This window comes from Ovis aries, chromosome 1 (assembly GCF_016772045.2).
Source record: "Ovis aries strain OAR_USU_Benz2616 breed Rambouillet chromosome 1, ARS-UI_Ramb_v3.0, whole genome shotgun sequence".
NCBI lineage: Eukaryota > Metazoa > Chordata > Mammalia > Artiodactyla > Bovidae > Ovis > Ovis aries.
Genome location: NC_056054.1, coordinates 66,902,106 through 66,928,983, shown reverse-complemented (window position 1 = coordinate 66,928,983; position 26,878 = coordinate 66,902,106). Strand labels below are relative to the sequence as shown.

The 26,878-nt window shown below is 40.2% G+C and overlaps 1 protein-coding gene and 1 long non-coding RNA gene across 18 annotated transcripts in view; one reads left to right on the top strand and one right to left on the bottom strand.

Moving 5' to 3' along the window:
- The window catches only part of LOC132657996 (uncharacterized), a 38,781-nt gene extending 22,282 nt beyond the window's left edge, over positions 1-16,499 (top strand). The window contains exon 2 of the long non-coding RNA XR_009596864.1: positions 3,351-16,499. This is a non-coding gene — a long non-coding RNA (uncharacterized LOC132657996). The remainder of the gene's footprint in view (positions 1-3,350) is intronic.
- The window catches only part of LRRC8B (leucine rich repeat containing 8 VRAC subunit B), a 77,470-nt gene that overhangs the window by 38,239 nt on the left and 12,353 nt on the right, over positions 1-26,878 (bottom strand). For 6 of the 17 annotated variants that reach the window (XM_060400712.1, XM_060400730.1, XM_060400723.1 and 3 more), the window contains one exon: positions 15,053-15,099. The exons of 6 other annotated variants lie outside the window; for them this stretch is intronic. The gene's annotated coding sequence lies outside the window, so the exon portion shown is untranslated. Of the gene's footprint in view, positions 1-1,188; positions 1,293-15,052; positions 15,100-24,401; positions 24,505-26,878 lie in introns of those variants that run through there. 5 more of the 17 variants (XM_042240375.1, XM_060400735.1, XM_060400698.1 and 2 more) reach the window with 3 other exon arrangements.

Here is a 26,878-nt window from a genome sequence, read left to right as displayed (position 1 = left end):
CTAATTTTCGACCACAAAATACAAACGTCTAATGTTCACCAAGTACTGAATGACCACTAAACATTAAACACAGAAGATGTTTAAAGTAAACACTGCTACTCACTCATCCCCCAAAACAAGTAGTGGTTCCATACCTGGTGCTTCTTCAGCATTGAGGGAGTGCTGAGTGTTGTACCGCTTCTATTAAACTGCATCATCAAGAGCTGGTCAGATGCCTTCCTGCCTCTCACTGTGAGCTCTTAGAAGAGTTCACGTGCAAGACAGGGGCTAACACACAAGATTCTCAGTAACTGTCTGCCGAATGGAGAAAGGTGGTGGAAGGTAGAAAGGAGAAGGCTCCTATTTAATGTGCATTTAGTGAGGCGGGTATTATGGTCTCAACTCTAATGGTGGGAAAGGTGAGAATGGGAAGAAGCAGCTTGCTCAAGCTCAAGCTCACAAAGTGAAGCCAGAATTCACACCAGCTCTGACTAAGAGCCATCTGCTACACCGCCTCCCCAATGAGCTATGTTAAAAGGAGTTTTATATAGCATGTGATAATGCTTAAAAAAAAGAAAAAACCTACAATCTATCTATCTTTTAGAGAAACTGAAAGACACAATCTAAAAATCAGATCTGTAAAGTTTTCCTGTTCATTACTCAGTATTCCATCCAGTGAAACAGAATCACCAACTGCTCCCTCCATCCTGCTTGCCTCTATTAAGTAATTAAGATCAGCATGACAGCCACCAGAGCAGGCACGTACATCCTGCTGCCACAGCCTCTTATAGAGAAACATGCACTCATCCCTGTAATGACTAGAGGAGTAACCCAAGTTTCATCTGTATTTAAATGATGTTTTACATGGCGTTTCTTCCTGGTCTTCCTATTAAAATGAGGTGGCTCAGTAGTAAATAATCTGCCTGCCAATGCAGGAGACATAAGAGACGTGGGTTCAATCCCTGGGTGGGGAAGATCTGGAAGAGGCAATAGCAACCCACACTCCAATATTCTTGCCTGGAAAATCCCAAGGATAGAGGATTTCAGAGGGCTACAGGCCATGGGGTCACAGAGTTGGACATGACTTATCAACTAAAACAACAAAATACATTTATGCCATAACATCTAAATATGACCTTTCTGAGTGACTTAATAAAGAAGTATTGCATGTCTTAATCTGTTAGTTGCTTTGTTAGGCCTAGATCTTACCTGACACCCTTATGAGGAAGGGAGTGTAGCAGAATGGTTAAGATCAAGTTCTGTGTCATTTGCCACCTGCTTGATCTAAATAAACTAAGTATCAGTTTTCTCATCTGCAAAATAATGACAATAAGAATTAAATGTTTTAAGAATTAAATGAGGTAACTATAAAAATCAAATGCTTAGCATAGCAGGAGGTTTGAAGGAAATGCTCAAAAGTGGTAATTTACTAACTAATAGGTATATCTAAAATGGATTCTTTAAAGGTTGCCTTTAAAGCATTACCCTCTGGTAAAGAGAAACCAGACTGCATGTTACGGAGTTCAGTTCTCCACCCAAGTTAGTGATTTCCATGCCAGATTTTGCAATGTATCACATGACTTCAGTTACTACAAAGTGTTGTGAAATATAAATATAAATGTAACTTACCTCAGTTATTTAATATATGACACATAGGGAAGACCAGGTATTGTGAAGCCAAAACAACCCAGGGCGATGCAACATTTTTAAAAAGTTAACCTGTCCAAGTAACCTCCACTTTTATGCCTATCTTTCCAATCAAGGTTCATGCTGCAGACAAGTCAGATACAGCTAATGTCACCCAAGGCCCTGTTTTAAAGTCTATAATCACAGGTGCACACCAATGTGAATATATTTTATGCCACAGAACTACACACTTTAAAACGGTTAAAACTGTACATTTTATGTTACATATATTTTACCACAAAAAAAATCTCTCATGTAAAGAAAGTGAAGTTGCTTGGTTGTGTCCGACTCTGCGATCCTGTGGACTGGACCCTGTGGACTGTAGCCCACCAGGCTCCTCCCTCCATGGGATCTCCAGGCAAGAATACTGGAGTGGGTTGCTATTTCCTTCTCCAGGGGATCTTCCTGACCCAGGGATTGAACCCGGGTCTCCCACATTGCAGGCTGACGCTTTAATCTCTGAGTCACCAGGAAAGCCCCTCTCATGTAAAACAGGAAAACTATTCTGCTTCTTTTTTTTTTTTTTTTCTTCTTGGCCATGCCTCACAGCTTGCAGGATCTTAGTTCCCAGAACAGGGATTGAACCTACACCTCTGGCTATGAAAGCATGGGGTCCTAACTATTGGACCACAAGGGAATTCCCCTGCTTTAAAATGAGCATAAATGGATTACACAAATGAAATATATAGCAGGCCCCCATGTACCAGAAAACATAACACATAAAAATATACTGTGTCAAATTTGCTTTGTCCATAATTCACAAATTATTATAACACTAAATATTTCATTATGAATTTTTTGGTTTTTAATTGGAAATATTTGAGTTGGGGAGATATGATCTCACTAATTTGTCCAGAAAAGGCATGGGTCTCTTTTATACTAAACAGCCTTATATGAAGAAGCTAAGACATTCAAAAATCTTCTAGTGACTAGTTAGGTAAACACACACATATGGGATCTTTTTTATTTTTTTTCTCCTATAAGAAATGAAGAACCCACATGTTTATAAAAATCATTAATAACTTATGATGAATTTGGAAAGTACTTGATCCTCCTGTTAATCTTTTATTAATAGGTCAGTTCAGCAAAAAGCATCTAGGATAGCCTTATAGGGTGTGAGGCAGGGTGGAGAGGTTGGTGCTAAGGTGGGGAGATTGCATGTGTGTGTGTTTGTGTGTGGAAGTGGTTAGAGAAGATTCACCATAATCCTTTGCCTTAGTGATAGCACACATACTTATTGGGCTCTTAAGAGTAGTCAATCAATCAATCCTTGAGGTTTTCATAACAACACACAATTTTGTAGGACTGCCTTGTTACTTCCTTGGTCTCTGCATTATGTGTGGCAGAAATATCCATTCAAGGCCTGAGAGAATAAAGGTAATGGTCCATATCAAATGAGAGCCAATTTAAAATAAGAAATAGCTGCTCTGCCTCTCTACAGGGCTATACTGAAGAAGGATGAGGGGAATGTAGTAATTAGATGGATGTTTAAATGAAGGAAAGTAACCATCACCATGGCATAGGGAAGAATTAAGACTCTGAGGCATCGTGCCCTAACAGGAAGAATCCCTGACTAGGTATGGGAAAACCCAATTTCTACTCTTTACTTTATATCTAGCTGATCATATATTAGACAAGTCATCTCACCTCATCTGACCTGACTTCCCTCACTTGTCATGTTACAGAGCCAAATGATAGACCCTCCACTCCCAGCATTCCAGCATTCTAGCATCCTGTGAGCTGACTGACTGAAGCTGGAGCTAAGTGAGACCTAATCTGAAAAGACAACTTTGAAGGGATGAGAGTGAAGCAGGGCTTTAAGAGAAGAAAGCGATATGACCAGGAAAAGCATCAACCTGAAGGTAAATGCTGTGTTTTCTTGGAAAGAGAGCACACTGAATGGTATGCAATTAGAAACTAATAAATTGGTCTTGCCAAAATGAGAGGAAAAGTGGGTCACTGCAAGAAAGGAAGGTCATCAGGTCAAGCATATGATGAAAGCATTGATTTTTAATTGAGCTAGAAAGGTAAGTGGGAGCCATGGAAGGGTCCTAACACCACCATCCCTTAGGCAGCAGGGTTTGCCAGGATTCAGTCCCTGGCCAGTAGCTTCTCTGTGCATGCATATGCTCTCCTAGGGGGACATCCTCTATTAAGAATCATCCACATCTCCCTGCAGATGAATCCCAAACACTACACGACAAGCCCAGCTCCCTAATCCTAAACCACAGAATCGCCTCCCCATTATCTTCCTGGCTACATACTGAGATGTGTGGAAAATTGAAACTTAGCATGTCCCAAACTGAACCTGTCACTTCTCAACACCCACATCAAACCTGCTCTTCCTGAGTGCCTGAATATTGGAAGCAACATTAACACTGATAGCTGAATGATGCTGAAGGCTGATGGCAACATCCAGAACTCTCATAACTAACCATAAACCCTTTCTTCTATTCTCTGAAATCAATTGGTTCTTTTCTTAAACTATTCCCTTCTGCATCCCCACTACCACTGCCTTGGATGAAGCCTGCCTCATCTTTGGGGAAGACAGCTGGAAAAGCCTCCTTTCTTGACTCCCTTAGTTCCAATTCCATACTGTAGCTAGAGACATCTTTTCAAAACATATCATCTCCTGATTTGGTTATTTGTCATAATGTCTCGGGGAGGTGGGAGGGAAGCTGGCAATAGAACATCATGGAAAGGAGAGCCATCTAGCCCTTTCTGTGGTTTTACTAGCTCTTGCTATTTCCTTCCCCAAAGGCGGGGCAGCCTGGACCTTATTCTGTAGTCACCAGTCACTTGAGAACAGGTGCTGCTCTGTGAATGTTCTGAAGCTGCTTTAGGTGACTGCAAACTGCCCACGTTTTATTTATTCATATCTGTTGTTCCCCTAACCCTCCACTGTACCCCACAAGTGAGAGTAGGAGGTTGGGGCTGGTTTTCTCTGCTCATAGTGGAAAATGTACACTGGAACAATTCCCAGGCCTGCCTCCACCGCCATCTGCAGGGGCTAAAGCAAACCACTCACTTAGTCCAGGCCACCATGTCCTACGCTTTGAAATAGGGCCAATCTATACTACCCCCATGACTTGACAGTAGTGATAAAGAAACACTGCAGAAGCATGTTGCAATCAGTAAAGGTGTACATAAATGTAAAGGGGAAGCCAGTAGAGAAAGCCAATTTTTTGCTGGTAAAGTAATTTTAGAGGAGGATGCTTCTGGCCTTAGAGCACTATCCTAAATTGAAACAAAACAGCCCATGAAGCGAGCCTTATTTATACCACCTTGGTTCCAGGGAAACAAAACAGCAAATGTTACAAAGTCACTGACGCCCCCTCACATTGAAGTCCTGCTACAAAGTCAAAAAGAATTTTTAAAAAAGGCACAGGGGTCTGGGTAGAAATATGTGACCAAAACACAAAACTGCAATGGTCTCTTCACTGTGAGAAAACAACTCGAGTACATGGGTCTTCTCCAAATTCACCTTGCAATAATGGACTGAAAATGGGCCATTCATTCTGTCAACTAGGGATGAAAGAGAGAGAGAGGAAGGAAGGAAGGAAAGAAAGAAGGAAGAAAGAAAGAAAGAAAAAGAAAAAAAATAACATCCACATTCTCTGGTTCACAATGCCAAAGAAGTGCAGCCATGCCTGTCTGCCCAACCCAGAGGCCTTTTAAAACATTCTATCAGCCGACTGCTTATCTCTTCTGGTTCCTGTTTTCCCTGGAAAGTGTGGGAAGTAAAGGATTGAGCAAGAGCATTAAGAGAGAAGTAGGTCAGTTTTGAAAAGCAAGCTCTTATATCATCTACTTTTCAGAGGTTAAAAAGTCCACCTTCACCTTGGTGTTAAATCAGTGCTTCCTATATGCAACCCTGGTTAATGGCTGCTGGTGCTCAAAAACACTGGTTTCCATTCGCTCCTCTGCTAGAGCAGAGAAATGTCTGGTTTCCATTCAGGGTAAACATAGTGAGTTGTCTTTTTCTGACATTACCTTTTCCGACACCAACTGGGTAGCCTTCCACACAATCCTCTTCCAACACTTAGGTTAGTGCAAGATTCCACAGGTTTATGTGTAGAGTCCCATAAGACCGCCCCTACTTTAGATGCCAGTCTCAAGTCCCAGAGACTCGGATGATCCACACTTCTGTCTAACGTGATTACAAATTCAGGGGTTCCCCCAACCCCCTCCTCAAGCTTGATAATTCACTACAACGATTCATAGAACTCAGGGAAACACTTTATGCTTACAAGTTTATCGTAAAGGATACAACTCTGCAACAACCAAATGGAAGAGATGCACAAGGTGAGTATTTGATGGTGTGTGTGGGGAGGGTGGCAGAGGGTGTGAAGCTTTCATGTACTAAGTATGACACCCTCCCAGAGCCTCAATATATTCACTAATCTGGAAGCTCCCAGATTCTGTAGTCTAGGCATGTTTCTGGAAGTTTCACTACTTAGGCATGATTGATTAAATCACTGGACACTGGCGATTACACCAATACAGTATACTAACACATATATATGGAATTTAGGAAGATGGCAATGACGACCCTGTATGCAAGACAGGAAAAAAGACACAGATGTGTATAACGGACTTTTGGACTCAGAGGGAGAGGGAGAGGGTGGGATGATTTGGGAGAATGGGAATTCTAACATGTATACTATCATGTAAGAATTGAATCGCCAGTCCATGTCTGATGTAGGGTGCAGCATGTTTGGGGCTGGTGCATGGGGATGACCCAGAGAGATGTTGTGGGGAGGGAGGTGGGAGGGGGGGTCATGTTTGGGAACGCATGTAAGAATTAAAGATTTTAAAATTTAAAAAATAAAATAAAATAAAATGAAAAAAAAAAAAAAAAGAAATCTCTTGACACCCCCTCCTCCTTCCTCAGAGGTCAGTGGCTAGACTGAAAGTTTCAACCCTCTAATAACTTGGTTGATTTCTATGGCAATCAGCCTCTATCTAGAAGCCACCCCAGAGTCACTCTATTTGCATAAACTAGGGTAGGGTTGAAAGGGGCTCATCCTGTGTAACAAAAGATCTTCTGTCAGGAAATTCCAAGGATTTTAGGAGCTCTGTGCTATACACTGAAGGCAAAGACCAAATATACATGTATTTCTTATTATACCACTCATGGCATCACACTGCATGAGAAGAGTCTTACAGAAGGGCTAATTCTTATTCAAAACAGTTGCAGTCTGAAACAGTGCCAAGTGGTCCAGTTAGAAAGTCAGGTTCACCTTCAAGGCCCAAACAGAGCAAGCAGTCACTTAAGCCATGGATGTCCTGAGTTAATGACTTAGAGAAGTTACTTCTTAAGGGAAACCTTTGACCAGGACCTTCACATCTGGCTTTTCCAGTTTTCTATTCCTTGCTTTCACAGCATTTATTACACACCCTTATGTAATCATTCAATTGAGTTTTACTTCTCTTCAACTAAAACGATAAGCTCTAGGAGGTCTGGTCTACCTGTTTCATGCTCATCATTGTATGCCCAGGGCTTAGCAGGCAGAACTGCCATTAAATATTAAATGAACATTAAAATAATTAAAATGAGAACCTCCCCTCCCCCTTGCTTGAAGCAGAAACCGGAACCATTTCCTACAAACACTGCATCATCTAATCTTCAAATCAACAGAATCCTTTAGGAAATTAAGTCTATATTCTAGCCCTGTCAGCAGAGAAAAGAGGTTTAGTTTAGGCATGGCCTTAAGAATAATGTGAGGCAGCTCTGGGGTTACTGAGGTGATAAGAGGAGGGTCAGACTTCTAAAAGAACCCATGAAGGACTGAAATAACAGGAATCAGGTAGGTCGTCCCCATTCCAAAGAAGGGGAGTGGTAGGGTTTCCACACACTGGGTTGGCTTTGGGCTTCAGAACTCAGAGGACTCTGTGGCTTCATGTGGTATTTTTTAGCAAAGGAGAGAAACCATGCTCTCTCTGAAAGTTTAGAGTTGTAATGGCTTCCAGGAAATAAAAGCCACACTCTCTGTCTAGAAGTTTAATACATGACTTCTAAATCAGGGTGGGGCTTTGCCTGGCTCAGTGACAAATTCAGCAGCATGACAGGTATCATCTTTGGTCAGTGACCTGGGTTTCTCCTCTGTGCACAGCACATGAATCTACTATTATTTATCAGCAACAGACTTGAAAGTAGAAAGATTGTACCAAGAAAGCTAATGGTGTCTTTTTTTCCTATCTCTATTTTTTTCCCCTTAATCCATACACAATAAATAACATTTTTCTATTTCCGCCCGACAACATCGCACGTTTCTATTGTGGAAAGTCTTTACTCATTGAAGGAAGACAACAACAAAGTCACTGTCAGTTGAACAGAGACAGAAATGAAGAGGGTCCTATGTGCCACCAACTTGGTCCCAGCCAGAGATGGGGTTCAGAGAGTGTTGGAGGACTGTCACATCTTTCATTCACTAGGCATCCTCAACAATCATGACCTAGCCTCTACTGGCTGCAAAGCATCATCCCAGGTGCTGAAGGGGACAGAAAGGTGTCAGACTCAAGACACGAACTTCAAAAGGAGCTTATGCTTTGGTAAATAAAGCATGAATACAAGATCAAACAAATGGATTACATAGTTGTGTTTTAAGGTAATATATACTAAGGAAATAATAGTCATTGCACAAGATTTATGAGTTGGACCAAGAAAAATGCACAGGATTTATATGAATGGGAGGTAATGGGATGAGGGATAGAAGGGAGGATTAATAAGGGGCTCATAATATTTTATGTGAAGGGATGGGGAACAAATAAAAAGGCAAAAGGATATTTCAGAAGTTAGTGAAGAGACTGGAGTGGATTTTAGTTAGTGCAGATGGAGTGGAATTTTTGAGACAACAATAATGGAGATGAGTGTAAAGTAGATTAGGATTAAATATTAAAGTCTAGATTGTCAGGCTAAGAATTTTTCAAGATGCATCTCAGCCCTTGGTATGTAACAGGCACCTGAGAAATAATTGCTTTGGGATACAAATATCACTTAGAATTAATAGCCAAGTATTTTTATGAGAGCAGAAAGGAATTTAGATTAGAACATACAGGCAATAGGAAACCATTGATGGCATGTGAGCAGAGGACTGATGGAAAAAAAACTTTAACGGCATATTAGTATATATTAGGGAAATTAGTTTGAAAACATAAGGAAGCATTCATTGGAAAGGATTTGAGGATGCGAGCAGTAAGCCTAAATCTGTATTAGGGTATACATCATGTCACCTTGTAAAATAAAACATATTGGGACTTTGAAATACCAAGTAGAAAAGCAGTTATGTTTAAAATTATTAAGCTTTCAGATTAGCCAGTAAAATGATGCAACTGGACATTTTAGATTTTGAGGGGACAGAGTTTTCCTAAAAGTCATAATTGATATTTTCAAAAGAGAAAAGTATTTGATTAGTTTCTGTTGTTGTTATTACTGTTTTGCTGCATCAAGTGGCACGTAGGGATCTTAGGTTCTGGACCAGGGATTGAATCCAGGCCCCCTGCAGTGGAAGCATGGAGTCTTAACCATAGGACTGCCAGGAAAATTCCTGATTAGTTTCTCTACACTAGATGGTACTTGAATACTTTGGTAGAAATTAGATGCTTTGAGATAAAAATAATACTTTTAGAATTAGTAGCCAAATATTTCATGCAATGTTATAACAAAGAAGAACAGTCGTTTAAAACACATACACACACACACACACACACACACACACACACACACACATATAATGGTGCCAGATACACAAGTGTTCATGTTAGACATGCCCGAGGCAAGCCATCCACCCAAGAGTATACTGGGCTTTTCTTCTGGAGAAATCGTTAGGCATTATGTCACTCACCATGCAATCAAATCTGTTTAAAGTCAAGTTACAATTACTCTAATTATGGGCCAACATTTCATTTGTTTCACAACTGGTGCCTAATCAAACAGTTCTGTAGACTTTACCACAAGGTAACTTAATTGGAACTCCAGTACTTTGGCCACCTCATGCAAAGAGTTGACTCATTGGAAAAGACTATGATGCTGGGAGGGATTGGGGGGAGGAGGAGAAGGGGACAACAGAGGATGAGATGGCTGGATGGCATCACCGACTCGATGGACGTGAGTTTGAGTGAACTCTGGGAGTTGGTGATGGACAGGGAGGCCTGGCGTGCTGCGATTCATGGGGTCGCAAAGAGTCGGACACGACTGAGCAACTGAACTGAACCGAACTTAATTAAATTCAGTGCCCAAAGAGATTTTTTAAAAATTAAATTCAGTGCCAAAAGTTTTCTTTACATCACTGGTTTACCAGTTTAGGCATCAGAAATCTTATTTCTATAAAAATTACTACAGGAACTAAATCTAAATCAAATCAAAACATATCCATTAAAAACTATATTCTTCTTTCATAAACACTTTGTTTAAATATTCCCCAGCAACAGGCTTGTGTGGACAAACCAGGAAGTGAGAACAAACATGATCACGTTGTGAAAGCAGAGTAAGATGAAAGAATACATTTGGAATCTGCTGAAGCACTATTAAGATTCCATGTAAAAATTCATTCCTATGGAAACATCAATTTATATGAAGTTGTAATAGAAGGAATTGCCAAAGGAGAAGTCTTCATTTTGTTGTTTGGCAATTCCCCTCAACCTCCTATGCAAATGCCTTTTCCTACAGCTGGGCTGGCTCATATGAAATGACGCTCACCCACCTGCCTGGTGAATGGAGAACAGGGTTAAGCTATCATTTTCATGATACAGAGTCAGTCCTAAAAACAAAACAAAACAAAGCAATCGCAGTCTTTAATGACTTACTTTGGAGAAGTGTGCCTTTTGCTTCTAAGGTAACAAGCAAATCCCATACCTCCTAATGGTTTTGCCGAGATTTCTGTCATTCCTTGTGATTTACTTTAAATGATAACTCCTTAAAAATAGGAACCATATTTTACAGTTTGATCAGTTTGTTTTTTCACTGAGTATGAAGACTCAGTGACCCAGACATAACAAGAGTTATACGTATCTAATGATTATTTTTATTGTTCAAGAAAAGTGTTATCAAACAAGACTTGTCAAAGATCACATTCCCCTACCAAGCAGAATCATAAGCACCTGCACTCAGAACCTTTTCCTTCATTCCTAGAGGTCTGCCTTGTGGAAGAGGCAGCTGGAAGGTACCTGTGCAAAAGCAGAAGGAATTCCCCACTTACTGACAGCGACTTTTATTCTTATTTTTAATTTTGAGCAGGATTTGACTAAGTTTACTATAGAAGTTGCAAAAAAGCAAAATGGCTGTCTGAGGAGGCCTTACAAATAGCTGTGAAAAGAAGAGAAGTGAAAAGCAAAGGAGAAAAGGAAAGATATTCCTATTTGAATGCAGAGTTCCAAAGAATAGCAAGGAGAGATAAGAAAGCCTTCCTCAGCGATCAATGCAAAAAAATAGAGGAAAACAACAGAATGGAAAAGACTAGAGATCTCTTCAAGAAAATTAGAGATACCAAGGGAACATTTCATGCAAAGATGGGCTCGATAAAAGACAGAAATGGTATGGACCTAACAGAAGCAGAAGATATTAAGAAGAGGTGGCAAGAATACACAGAAGAACTGTACAAAAAAGAGCTTCACGACCAAGATAATCACGAAGGTGTGATCACTCACGTAGAGCCAGGCATCCTGAAATATGAAGTCAAGTGGGCCTTAGAAAGCATCACTGAACAAAGCTAGTGGAGGTCATAGAATTCCAGTTGAGCTATTTCAAATCCTGAAAGATGATGCTGTGAAAGTGCTGCACTCAATATGCCAGCACATTTGGAAAACTCAGCAGTGGCCACAAGACTGGAAAAGGTCAGTTTTCATTCCAATCCCAAAGAAAGGCAATGCCAAAGAATGCTCACACTACCTCACAAGTGCATTCATCTCACACGCTAGTAAAGTAATGCTCAAAATTCTCCAAGCCAGGCTTCAGCAATACATGAACTGTGAAATTCTAGGTGTTCAAGCTGGTTTAGAAAAGGCAGAGGAACTAGAGATCAAATTGCCACCATCCACTGGATCATGGAAAAAGCAAGAGAGTTCCAGAAAAACATCGATTTCTGCTTTATTGGTTATGCCAAAGCCTTTGACTGTGTGGATCACAATAAACTGTGGAAAATTCTTCAAGAGATGGGAATACCAGATCACCTGATCTGCCTCTTGAGAAACCTATATGCAGGTCAGGAAGCAACAGTTAGAACTGGACATGGAACAACAGACTGGTTCCAAATAGGAAAAGGAGTACATCAAGGCTGTCTATTGTCACCCTGCTTATTTAACTTCTATGCAGAGTACATCATGAGAAATGCTGGGCTGGATGAAGCACAAGCTGGAATCAAGATTGCCAGGAGAAATATCAATAACCTCAGATATGCAGATGACACCACCCTTATGGCAGAAAGTGAAGAGGAACTAAAAAGCCTTTTGATGAAAGTGAAAGAGGAGAGTGAAAAAGTTGGCTTAAAGCTCAACACTCAGAAAACTAAGATCATGGCATCTGGTCCCATTACTTCATGGGAATTAGAGGGAAACAGTGGAAACAGTGTCAGACTTTATTTTGGGGGGCTCCAAAATCACTGCAGATGGTGACTGCAGCCATGAAATTAAAAGACGCTTACTCCTTGGAAGGAAAGTTGTGACCAACCTGATAGCATATCAAAATGCAGAGACATTACTTTGCAGACTAAGGTCTGTCTAGTCAAGGCTATGGTTTTCCAGTGGTCATTTATGGATGTGAGAGCTGGACTGTGAAGAAAGCTGAGCCCCGAAGAATTGATGCTTTTGAACTGTGGTGTTGGAGAAGACTCTTGAGAGTCCCTTGGCCTGAAAGGAGATCCAACCAGTCCATTCTGAAGGAGATCAGCCCTGGGATTTCTTTTGGAAGGAATGATGCTAAAGCTGAAACTCCAATACTTTGGCCACCTCATGCAAAGAGCTGACTCACTGGAAAAGACCCTGATGCTGGGAGGGACTGGGGGCAGGAGGAGAAGGGGATGACAGAGGATGAGATGGCTGGATGACATCACCGACTCGATGGACATGAGTTTGAGTGAACTCTGGGAGTTGGTGATGGACAGGGAGGTCCTGGCGTGCTGCGATTCATGGGGTCGCAGAGAGTTGGACACGACTGAGCGACTGAACTGAACCGAACTATAGAAACAATGCAATACTTCTATAGACATTTCTTAGATAAACAAGCTAGGCGTCAACAAGGAATCAGGTACTCCCTGTTAAACAGTGCACAAACACAATGCAAAGGCGAATAGGCCAGTGCTCCTCTGTAGACAAAGCAGGCACTGCTGCTACACATGAGAATGCAATTTAAAGGAAAAAAAAACAAACTATGAATGTCAGTGACATCCATGGGCACTAATACCTGCTTGTACAAACCATGTGCATATAACAATATATATAATTAATTATGTGGATAATGAATTCAATAAACATTTGAGAGCTTGTTCTATGCAAGAACTGTATTATTCCTAAGAAAATGAGGCAATTCTCTTGTCATGTCTAAAGACACTGCCTAGGGGTCTAATGAGCCCACCTGTAAACTGATAAAGTCAGCCAGTACTGAGGCAGGCCAGTGGCCTGGACAGTCTCCTTCTCTCTGGCATTTCGTTGTCTGCCGGTTACTCTCTCCCTGTACTTTCCACTCTAGTGCCTTTTAGTTTTCGTTTGTATTCACTGGATTCTCTTGACAGGGGAGAATTTATTGAACATTTGCTATGTTGTAGGCTAAACAGGACAAGAAGGAATGACAGTCATTAAAGGAGAATTCATTTTTCTTTTGTATTTCATCTCATATCTACCCTTCAAACACTCTAAAATTAGGGTGACAGGAAATAAACACAAAATGGATAGGGAACAGAAATATATATAATCAAGAATTGAACAGGATAGTTGAAACAACAGTGAGATACACCTGCATAATGCTTTATAGTTTTTGGAGTAATTTTTCCCATAAGTCATTTAAATCACTCACTTGGCTTTACTAAGGAGACCAGCTCAGAGAGAAAAAACAGCTGCCTAAGTCAGATGTATGGTGAACAAGAGCTTGATCTCATTACTGACCCCAAATATGGTGGTGTTCTCACTATTAATGCTGCCTCTCACAAAGGCCAACAGTAAGAGTTCAGGGAATGGAGAAAGCAGCATAGGTGATGTATATCTGAGACTTAGGGAATATGATGGAGCTGGATCAAGAAGAATTCCAGTTGGGGAAGGGCAAGATCAGGGAGGTCCTGAGTGAGGAAAAGCAATGAGTCAGCAGGTCCCACTGATGACTGATGGTAGTCTTCTAGCCAAACGGAAATGACTTCACAAAGATGTATAAGGACACTTTTAAGACTTAAGATCTCAGAATAAAGAATGTAGTTTGTCTTGACTCAGAAAAGAGAAACACTATATATTCTAAAATAGAATGCAAGGAATGTTTTAGGAAAATGAACCTAGCGGGGCAAGGGAGATCCCCTGGGGCAGGAGAAGGGAGGGGAGACAGAATGAAGGCAAGGGAAGCAGGTAGGATCCTACTGCAGTAATTCAATAACTGCGGAGTGGGGACCCAAACAGCATAGTGTCGGTGAAAATAATAGGAGCGAATTTAAGTAGCAGTAACAGAAAAAAACTTGACAAGAATTGGCTGATGGGAGATAGGAGGAAAGGAAATAGGAATGAAGTTGGGTGAAAGGCTTTATCATGAAGTGTGAGTTAATATTCAATTATTCATTGGAAGGCCAATGAGCAATCTGGTGAATTTCACTTTCACTTTGATCAAGGATAATTTACTATCATAATAAAGGTTTTATTTCTTTATTAGGGGTTTGGCTAGGCTAAGTTTTGACTGAGTATTGCTCTTGGGAATGAACCCTGTGGGAAAGTTGAAGAAGGTGGGGTGAAAAGGCCACAGGTTCAGATCACAAAGAGACTTGGGTACCATGCTATGGAACCATGAAGGTTTTTATACAAGGAAGTGAAATGATCTGGTCAGTGTTAAATTTCAAATTTAGAAATTTGGTATTTGCTGCTTTGGTAGCATGGGGGATTCATTAGAAAGGAGAAATGTACGAGACCAGATCAATAATCCAAGGGATAAAAACAAAAAAGGTTTGAGGTAAGATGTGACTGAGTATGAGAAAAAGGGGAATAAAAGCAAATACTTTAAAGTACCATCACTCTTTCTTTGCTAAATAGTTTATGGGCATGGATCCTAGGGCTACTCAGAACTAATCAGGACTAGTGGCAAACCCAATGTTAAGGAGAGCCAGGACTCAAGGACAAGTGACCACCCTTGTTTTGGACCCAGGGTCAATGGTGAAAATTGGTCAGTAGAGAACGGTTTTTAAAAATACTGAGTTTGCAGTACCTTTTAGGTGGTGAGCTTTGGTAGGCAGTAGGAAATAAACTGGAGCCCTGTGGAGAGGAGAACATATGAATGAGTTGTTAGACTGTTTTTGCCACTGACTTTGGCCAATGTTGGATTCAAAGGCTTGCACTTGGTAATCTAGAAAAAAATAAGTTATTTAAGATAAAGGCTCGCACTTGGTAATTTGGAAAAAAGTAAAAAACTAAATGTAGACTGAATCTATCTTCTATAAAAAGTAGCTCACTTAATACTTTCCTTTGTGAATATTTCGATTTAAAGATGAGACAATTTAATTTTTTATGAAGGCCATCAAGTTGACTAAAATATAAAGTCTGTATGTTATAAAACACACACACACATACATGCCTCTTAAGGTGGCTTTTACTTGTCTGCCCAAATGGAGGTAAACAGGATTAAAAGACTTTTAAATATGAACTTCCAGTCTCCCACTGCAGGTGCTCACTGCCTTCCTGATCATGAATGGACAAATCTCTAACAAAATGTGTAAGGGAAGATTTTTCATTGTATACTTCGGTGTAAAAAAGCTGCTCTCTCTCACGGTACTTAAACTTCATTTTGTGCTCTAAATTTACTGGTTGGTTGCAGAAATAGTGAATATATTTAGCTTATCAACAGAGTTAATAGGAACAGGAAGGAATTTAAGATGTGGTATGTTTTGTATATTTATAAATATCAATCTTTCCTTTGCTAGCTTTGATAGAATTGGGAAATGTACCCTTGGGGAATCCAATTCTGAAGAATACTTCCTGTTTTGTTCTTCTCTGTGTAATTTATCTCTGTTTAATGTACTACATAATTATTTTGTCTACTTTCTGTGTCTACCCACCAGGCCCAGTAGGCTCCAAGAGCACAGAGCTTTTATCTGTAAAGTTCAATGACATATCTCTCTCTAGCTTTTAACTCAGATAATAGGAGCTCAGTAAATAACTGCTGAGTGAATATATCACAGTCCTGTGATTACTGTACTTCACAGACTTGACATGTGTTTTTCCTTAGCAATCATGACTCAATTTCCATATTCTAACTTCATCTTGAACCATGATTTCTATTTATATACTCCAAAGAAATTCTTGTAGGACCTATATCATCGTGAGATTCTGTAGGGCATTGAAAGTTACTGGTACAAAAAAATGAACGTGAGGGAAATGGTAGCCAAATATTACACGTTCCCAGATTCTCCAGGTGATTCCTCTGCCACACTCTGTCTTACAAGGAGTTATGATTCTTCTACCCTCCTACTCTGACTTCTTGTTTCCTGACCTCAGTTCCTGTTTTCAGCATCTGCTTCAACCTAGACTTCCTTTTGGTAATCTGACCCCAGGGTACCTGAGTTGAACATCTGTTATTTTCACTGCTTGACATTTTAAATTTTTTTGGTGTGTGTGGTTAAATCTAGAGGATGGTCTAAGCCTATATTTCTTACACAGCCTAGAAACTCACATAATTTAAAGTTACAAGATAAATATTATAGACTACTTTCCCCTAAAGGTTCTTATTGCCCTTCCCTGTCCCCCTCACATAAAACCTAATAATTTCCTCACCACTCTGCTTGATGGGATAATCACAGTGATCACATGCATTCCTTATTCTACATAAATTTTTTCCTCTGGTCAACTGCATTTGGTAAGTAGGAATTATTATACAATCAAAGAAAAGAGGAAAACTACCACCAGTCTCCAGATGCATATAGTGAATGAAATTAAAAAAGACCTCACACTTAGAAAAAAGAGACATGTATTCTAAGCTACAAATTATCCAGTTGTTGTCTAGATATACGTTAGAAAAAATATTGTGTTTGTGCACTCTTTGTGAGATATAGTCAGCACATAACCTAGGCTATGTGTTTTAAGTCATTGGATTTGGCCTAATTTAATTCATAGGCCAGCAATTCCAAACACATCAATTTTATCAGCAAGGCAATGTTTAGGAAGCTCATCAGCTGCAGAGAAGACGATGCACTTGACAGCACTCCTTTCTTGAGCAATGACTCAAATCAGTTAGACTGAAAATAAATCTAGAGGGCACACAGCTGTCAGATAGCCCAAAGGAGTCCTCTGAGCAATAATGTGATTCATTTTCCTCTATCTGTTTGCTTCTGCAAACAGGATTGCAATCCAACAAGTACATTTTCATCCCACTATGAAGGGAGAGCTTTTCAGTGTCATAGAGAGGGCTCTGTTGGGTTCCTTCGTACTTACAGGTATGGGAAACTGTGCATAGTGATTTCCTGATTTTATTTACTATTCCGATGATCTACATCAACCAGTTACAAGAAAGGGCTCTAAAATTAGAGAATCATATTTTTTCAATGTTTGACGCACCAAAGTTTGAGGCATAGACAGGTACCAGACCATCTACGGGGTATAGGCCACTTATTTATATTGTAATATTCCTAAATTGGGCTTCCCAGGTGGAGCTAGTGGTAAAGAACTCGCCCACCAATGCAGGAGACAAGAGATGTGAGTTCGATCCCTGGGTTGGAAAGATCCCTTAGAGGAGCATGGCAACCCACTCCAGTATTCTTGCTTGGGGAATCTCATGGACAGAGAAGCCTGGTGAGCTACAGTCCATGGGTTGCAAAAAGTCGGACACGACTGAAGCAACTTAGCATATTCCTTAATTATTAACATTTTATTATGGAAAATTTGAAACATACACAAAAGTAGAGAGCAGTAGTAAAATAAAGCCTGTGTGTCCATTACTCTGACACAACAAACATGATACCCACTCCAATGGGATTATTTGAAACAAATTCTAGATATAATCCTTTATCAGACTTATTTTAGTCCTCATCTTCAGCAGGTAAAGAATTTTCTAAAAACATAAGCACAACATCATAATCATTCCCAAGAGTGTACTGGTACGTATTTAACAACCAGTTCTGTAGCCAGAGGAGGAGGGTAGTCCTTGCCAATTTCAGTGGGGCTGAAAACAAATATACAGCATATATATATATGGTACTTCCACTATGCAGACACATTGTATATGTTGTTGTTCAGTTGCTCAGTTGGGTCTGACTCTTTGCGACCCCATGAATTGCAGCATACCAGGCTTCCCTATCCTTCACCATCTCCCAGAGTTTGCTCAAACTCACATCCATTGAGTTAATGATGCCATCCAACCATTTCATCCTCTGTCGTCCCCTTCTCCTCCTGTTTTCAATCTTTCCCAGCATCAGGGCCTTTATGAGTTAGCTCTTTCCATCAGGTGGTCAAAGTATTGGAGCTTCAGCTTCAGCCTCAGTCCATCCAATGAATATTCAGGGTTGATTTCCTTTAGGGTTGACTGATTTGATCTCCTTGCAGTCCAAGGGACTCTCAAGAGTCTTCTCCAACACCACAGTTCAAAAGCATCAATTCTTTGGCGCTCACCCTTCTTTATGGTCCAACTCTCACATCCATACATGACTACTGGAAAAACCACAGCTTCGACTAGATGGACCTCTGTTGGCAAAGTAATGTCTCTCTTTTTAATATGTTGTCTAGGTTGGTCATAGCTTTTCTTCCAAGTAGCAGGCGTCTTTTAATTTCATGGCTTCAGTCACCATCCACAGTGATTTTGGAGACCAAGAAAATAAAGTTTGTCACTGTTTCCACTGTTTCACCATCTATATGTCATGAAGTGATAGGATCTGATGCCATGATCTTAGTTTTTTGAATTTGAGTTTTAAGCCAGCTTTTTCACTCTTTTTTTCACCTTCATCAACAGGCTCTTTAGTTCTTCTTCACTTTCTGCTATAAGTGTGGTGTCATCTCCATATCTGAGGTTATTAATATTTCTCCCAGCAATCTTGATTCCAGCTTGTCCTGGATCCAGCCCAGCATTGCACATTAAGTACTCTGCATGTAAGTTAAATAAACAGGGAGACAATATACAGCCTTAACGCACTCCTTTCCAAATTTTCAACCAGTCTATTACATGTTCAGTTCTATCTGTTGCTTCTTGACCTGCACATGGGTTTCTCAGGAGACAGTTAAGGTGATCTGGTATTCCCATCTCTTAAAGAATTTTCAACAGTTTGTTGTGATCCACACAAGTCAAAGGCTTTAGCATAGTTAATGGAGCAGAAGTAAATGTCTTTCTAGAATTCTCTTGCTTTTTCTGTGATCCAATGGATGTTGGCAATTTGATCTCTGGTTCTCCTGCCTTTTCTAAATCCAGCTTGTACATCTGGAAGTTCTCGTACTGTTGAAGCCTAGCTTGGAGGATTTTGAGCAGACCTTGCTGATATGAGTACAACTGTATGGTAGTTTGAACTTTACATATACATTATACATGTAAAAACCTTAAGTAGTTTACACATTTATAAATAACCTTAAGAGCACAGATAATAGCAAATTATTGAAAAATAAATAGGAAGTAATAAGTTTTGAGTGTTACTTTAACACTTTAAGTTTGTGTAGTTTTTTGAAGGCTGCGTTTAACAACTGGCTTGCAGAATTCCTGAAAATATAATAATTAACTCTTGTCAACTCCATCATACCACTGAATCACAACCAAATAATTAATAATTCCTTCATAGTACCAACTATCAAATTTCTCTCTCAGCTCTTTCCTCTTAGCAACAGAGAAACATATTAAGGAGGAAGGAAGAGGGAACTTTGCTTCAGAAAGCTACACCAAGGTGTCTGGCTTTCTATCGGCTTCGGTGCTACTGTATGTAACTCAGTCTGCTGTTAAAGGCTGCTTCCAGGAAGCAAAATTACGGGCTGTCGGGCACATGTGCTGCGAAAGAGCTGGACACAACTGAGTGACTAAACAACAACAGCCGTGCTTTTATTTCGCTTTGACTGCCCATTCTCAGGCACACAGGACAGAACGTTTTAGAAAGAGCAGAGGAGGAACTTGGCAGATGGGAAAATAAGCCCTTTTCAGGTAGACAACCATAAACTGATGAAATGTTCTACAAGAAAGATTCCTGAGATGTGACACCTTCTGTCACACAACCATCGACTCTGTTTGTAGAAGCCCTTTTAAATGTGCGCTCCAGAGTGGAAAATGGCATGTCAGATGTGATGGGGCCAAATAAACCCCCAAGTGGGGCTGCTGTCATCCTTGATGAAGAGGCAGGCTGTACTGCAACTCCACTTTTAAGTTCACAGTCAAGTGAAACTCAAGTCTAGAAAATGAAGTGCTGTCTATCAGTACCACCCAGACTCCAGAGAGTCTGGACTTCGGCACAGATGCCATTAGAACATGATGAGTCCTGGCCTTCATCAGGACTCCAGAGAGTCTGGACTTCAGAGGGACCCAGACTTCATCAACTCCTCCCAGCACTAAATCTGTTCCCACACCGCCTTTCCAACATCCTCTCCCACTATGCCTCTGAACACGCCCTTAATTTCAAATAGGCAGCCGACTCATTGTCCAAAAATATGTACCGTTGCTATATTTTAAGCTTTTTATTATGAAAAATCCCTAATACATACAAAAGTACAAATAATAGTACAAGGAAGTCCCATGTACCCTTCCACTTAGTTTCAACAAGTAACAAACTCTTACCACACCCATGCTCAGGATTAATTTTGAAGCAAATCCTGGACATCATTTCACCCACAAATATTTCAGTACTGTATACTGAAATATACAGTATTTCAGTTCTGTCCTGTACATCTCCAGTCAGATATTTCCCTTCTACTCCCTTCACCTTTCCAAATCCTGTCTCATCTGACGAGGCTCACTTGGGTCTCTCTTCCTACACTGTTTCTCCACTGAAACTGTCACCTAGTTGTATGTCTCCTTGGGTGCCTCTCTTATTATCGTCCGGTTGTTCCTGCCCTCCTAAGCCGTACACTCACAATGTCATTAGCTTGCAAAGCAGGAAACTGCTCTACACTGATAGTGAAATGATGATGCTCAGTAGGAAGCAAACTGAGTAGCAACCTGGTTTTAGAAAGTTTATAAAAACTTAGCACACCAATCTCACACAGCATATCGACTCAATTACTTGTATGGCAAACATCTCATGGCATAGAAGAGGGTGTGCCCACGAAGTATGATAAGCCAGAAAGAACACTAGACACAGAGCTAAAAGAACTAGTTCTTGTTCTGGTCCTACTGTTTGTATGTTATTCTGGGGTATGTTGAGTGACTTCTTGAAGTTTTCTCATAAAATAGGAATTAACTATACCCATTTTCTCTCTCTTCTCCTCACTAGACTGTCAGACATGCAGGCGTACATGCTCAGTCATGTCGGACTCTTTGCAACCCCAAGGACTGTAGCCCGCCAGGCTCCTCTGGCCATGGGATTTCTCAGGCAAGAATACTGGAGTGGGTTCCTATTTCCTTCTCCAGGGGATCTTCCCGACCCAGGGATCAAATCCGCATCTCCTGTGTTTCCTGCATTGGCAGGCGGATTCTTTACCTCTGAGCCACCTGGAACTCTCAGAATCAAATGCAATCATATATGCAAAGATGGCTTTGTATTTACAAAGCATGTTGTTGGCCATCTGACTTGATAACAAGGACAACTATTGCTTTAGGTCTTGAATACATGAGAAGAGATTTAAGCTCTCAACAGGGGAAATGGGAATGTGAAAAATAGAAGGCAGATGAGATTCAGAACTAAAAAAGTTAACCCCTGGGGGAATTTAAAAGCATACCTAGAGTCTAGTTGCAAAAACCACTGCCTTGGCAGTACAGTGGTTAAGACTCTATCCTTCCATTGTAGGAGACATGGGTTTAGTCCCTGGTCGAGGAGCTAGGATCCCCCATGCTGAGCAGCACAGCCATAAAAGAAACAAAAAACAAGACAAAAACAACCAACCAAACAAAAAAACCCAACCCCCCCCCCCCCCGCCACTGCTTTATAATTAAAACAGACACATTGAAGGATCTCTAAAAACAGACTGCAAGGGAAGCAAGATGTCAGCTATTTAAGAAAAATTCTTGTTACTTTAATTAAATGAAAAGTCAAAATTCAACATTTGATGCCCTCTTTCAAATAAAATTGCAGAATTGTCCAATAAAATGGCTATAATTCTGAGTTTATTCTCTCCTAGGACATTTTCAAAGCCTTTGACTTCTCAAATTTTCCTTTTGCTTTGCCAGAGAATAATCATTACTATCAAACTGCAAATACTTATCATATTACACTAAACACTACTTAAATTACAATAGAATCAAGGTCTCTCCCTCCTCCAGTAAAAAAAGAGGTTAGACAGCTTTATCCAAAAAATGCTGTTCTACAAATGACACTGCAAGCTATCACTGGAGGTCTGGGAGAGACAGCTTCAGCCTATCTAAACCATCCATTAGAATATTAATATTATAAGTTTTCTTGCAACTAAATGAAAAGTACAAGGAATGAGGGAAAGGCTGAAATTTTATAAAACTCTGGATAATTTAGGCCAATGTAGAAAACAGGGTTTTTCCACTTTGAACATTAACACAATTTAGCAATAGTTGGTAAAAACAACAGCTGCTAAGCGTGGTAAACCCAAATGAGATTATTAGGTCAAAAATCACAGAAATACACAGAGAACATTTCAAAATTCCCAGCACAATGACAACAAAGCACCAAAATAAATCTCATTAAGAAACAAAATGTTTTCAGAAAGAATTTTTTTTTTTGTAAGACTGCACCATGTGTAACATCTCGGAGGACTTCACTTGAGAGGAAAAACACAGAGTCAAAAGGGAGAACTAGAGTGGTTTCCTTCCTCTACTCCCTTTCCCCCTCATCATCCTCTACTGCACACACCAAGAAACTCTGCATCCTTACAACTTATTCTCTGTTCACACACACACCAATAGAGACTGAAGAAAACAAACAACAACAACAAAAAAATCATTTTTCAAAAATGAGATCATATTGTTAGACTAAACTTTCTCTTATCTAGATGCTTTAAGGAAACTACCAGTCACTGATTCAGTCACCTTCATGCACAACAAGACAAGAAACAAAGGAGTTCCAAGGCTTCTAACAAATAACAATGGGGATTTTATACCATCTAGACTTACGTGGCTTTCAGGATTGTTACCCATGCTGATCAATTATCATGAAAGACTTTTCAAAGTTAAAGTTTACATATCACAAAAAATATGCGTTAAAAATGTGAAGGACCATAATATTTTTACATGTTCATTTGCGGGATAATTCAAGGTTGAATTTCAGAGAATGTGAAAATTGAACAAAACTCAGGCTAAAACAAAGACACACAGGCTTTTCCAATCTGCTCCTGGGACAGCTATAATTTCTTCTAACACTGTAGTGTTTTTTGCACAGACAAATTCTTTGTCTGTAGTGTTCCTGTACAATCAATAACTATCCAAAAACCTAATCTTCAAGGCTTAAGTAATTTGAATTACTAACTAGTATTTGAATTAAAAATAACTAGAAAAAAGTCCATCTAAAGCCTAGTTAGGTGAAACAACTTATTATAAATCATCAAAAGACAAATGAAACAGGACTGGCCCTAATAGCTCCTACTAGGTAGATAAGACAAAACAAGCCCAGTGTTCTATGAAGCGCTTATAAGTAGCTGATGTGAGGCTGAAGTAGTCAAATTCACTATGCATATTGTAACACTCAGTCATGGAAGCTGATGCTCACCAAAGATAATTATATGTTGCATATTCTACTAAGCCCTTCATATCAGTGAACTTATTCATGCTCCCAACAACGCCATGAGGCTATCTCCACTTTACAGATGAGGCAGCTGAGACAGTTACGGAATTTATCTATGTCAGCACAACTGGCAAACTCAGAAGACCAGCCAGAATGTGCATAATCTTCAAAGAGATCTTTGAGAGGAATAAAAAGTAGCTCAGCATTAACCTAGACAGCATCTTAAAAAGCAGAGACATTACTTTGCTGACAAAAGTCTGTCTAGTCAAAGCTATGGCTTTTCCAGTAGTCATGTATGGATGTGAGAGTTGGACTGTAAAGAAAGCTGAGTGCCGAAGATTTGATGCTTTTGAACTGTGGTGTTGGAGAAGACTCTTGAGAGCCCCTTGAACAGCAACGAGATCCAACCAGTCCATCTTAAAGGAAATCAGTCCTGAATATTCATTGGAAGAACTGATGCTGAAGCTGAAACTCCAATACTTTGGCCACCTGATGGGAAGAACTGACTTATTGGAAAAGACCCGATTCTGGGAAAGATTGAAGGCAGGAGGAGAAGGGGGCGACAAAGGATGAGATGGTTGGATGGCATCACTGACTTGATGGACATGAGTTTAAGCAAGCTCTGGGAGTTGGTGATGGACAGGGAGGCCTGGTGTGCTACACTCCATGGGGTCACAAAGAGTTGGACACAACTAAGTGACTGAACTCACTAACAACTCAACAAAACAACCAGTAGTAAACATGCATTCATTCACTCACCTCTTTCTTCAGTCATGAGTGGAGCAGTAGAGGTCAGCAAAATGACGAAGGAGAGTAAACTCTTATCCTGCCTAACGTCTTCCTTAACTGGGAGCCAAGTGACACAGTGTCTCAGAACGCCAGCTTGATTGTAAAAATAGAAATAGTTTAGCTGGCCTACTTTCTACCTTCTCACTGATGATAATATCAAATGCAATGGATACTGCCTCCTCCCAGGAGGCATCAGAGAACAGCTGTCCATGAAGGGAGAAACTCCTGGCAAATACAAGCTCTGTTCTCCCCACAGAACCTACCCAACGAGCCCACAGTTTCCCAGCCTTCTGGGAAACAAGGAGCTGTGCTGTGTGGAGTGACTACCTGGTTTCCACAGACCTCTCCTCTGCAAAAACAGTCATTATTCTTCCCACAGAACCCACACTACTTCCCCCAAGTCTTCTCTCGTTTCTAGTCAGAGGACACGCAGGTTTTGAAGCTGTCTTAATGCATCTGGGCTGCTATCCCAAAGATTGGGAGGCTTAATCAATAAACATTTATTTCTCATAGTTCTAGAAGCTAAGGAGTCCAATATCAAGTGCCAGAAGAGTCAGTGTCTGGTGAGAGCTCACTTGCTGGTTCACAGACAGACTGCTTCTGTGCCCACAAATGGTGGGAGGGGCAATGAAGTTCTCCTGAGTCTCTTTCACAAAGGCACAACTCCCATTCTTGAAGGTTCTACTCCTGTGATTTAATTACCTCTCAGCTGTCTCCCCAGCACCATCACCTTAAGGGTTAGGTTGTAACATATGACTTTGCTGTAGCAGAAGCTATGATTTTCAAAGTTCAGCTCCCACTCTAGTCTCTGGTGCTCTCACTCTTCTGCTCACGACACAAAGGGGAAGAGCTGACTTAGGCAGGGAGGGCCACACTGGGTCTATACTTAAAACACACATAGTGTGAGGCTGATTTAGAGCTTATTTTCACATCAGTGTAAGAGCCATTATAGCAGATAAAAATGGCAAAATACTATTTCATCAGGCAAAAGGAAAGGAGCCATGTGACCAAAGAAGCAAGAATTTAGAGTCAAAAAGAACTTCAGGCTTTCATGCTACAATGCAACAGAAAAACAGAATATTCATCTTTGTTAGCTCCAAATTTGATTCATGTCCTATGACTTTATATACTAAACCACTGTGCTAAATTATTTCCCTTGTACATAGAACACAGACATAAATTATGAGCAATGTAAAACTTAAAACATAATTTAAAAAATTTTAGAAATAACTGTCCAGAAGATGGAACTGATTAACTGGAATATTTTATTTAATCTTTGGGTATTTCACTATGGATGTCCAAGAATCTGATACATGAAGATGTATTAAAGAATGATCATGCATGCAGAAGGTTTAAAGGGAAGCCCAAGAGGGAGGGGATACATGTATACTTACAGCTAATTCACACTGTCGTATGGAAGAAACCAACACACACTGGAAAGCAATTATCCTCCAATTAAAAATAAAAGTAAATACCTGTGGGCACCTTCTCCCAGGTTTTATGGAAAATACTAGTTTCCACAATGCAGGGAAAATATTTAATTGTAATTCTAAAACAAGCAAAATAAGTACACATTAGTTTAACCTCTTATTTTAAAAAATTCAAACCAAATGGGACCAGATACTGCAAGCTATCAGTAATTAAGATAAATCTTATTCATTTTTTAAAAAAAGTCTAACACAGGCTAAGCATCTTGAAGGCAGGAAAACCTAGGCTGGCAAATCTCTAATGGGAGGTAAAGCTGAACAATGCTAACTCAGGCAATAGGACTGATGACTGGTAACCCTTAAAACCAGTTCGTGATTCCGTCCCCTGTAACATGCTTCAGTAGATTTGAGTTTTGCAGTGCGGTGACTATATGGCATTGGTATCTATACTACATCCCCCCACAAGCCCCCACTACTCTCTGCTCACCTTCATGACTCTGGGTAAAGAAAGGTTTGGGGAAGAGGAGAGCAATGGGAAAAGCAGGGCCTGAATCAGCTCAGAACCCCAGTGCCCCTCCCAGTTGGGCTGGTCCAGTTCCACCACCAATAAAGAACAAGCCTGAAAAAACCTAGGTCCCTTTTCAGCACTGTGAACCACGCAGGAGGTGCTTATTACATCCGCTTTGTTCTCCATTTCTATGGTGCCCATCACCATAGTAACAAGGCACACAGATGGAAAAGTAGGCTAGAAATACCCAGAAATGGAGGTGGGGATGGGGAATATGGGAGAAAGGGCTTTTCACTGGTTAAGAGAGAAGAGGATACAATTCTTCTATTAACATAACATTAAGGGGAACTTCTAATGGAAAAAAAGTAGGTTTTCTTTAAGAGAGCAACAATAGAAAGCAGCCTAAAATTTCAGTAAGTATCAGTTTTTTGTAGGAGATGGAGTTGGAAAGTTTTGAAGGTTTTAAAAGCCAGATGTATTTTATTAGAAAATCTTGCATGCAAATCAAAACC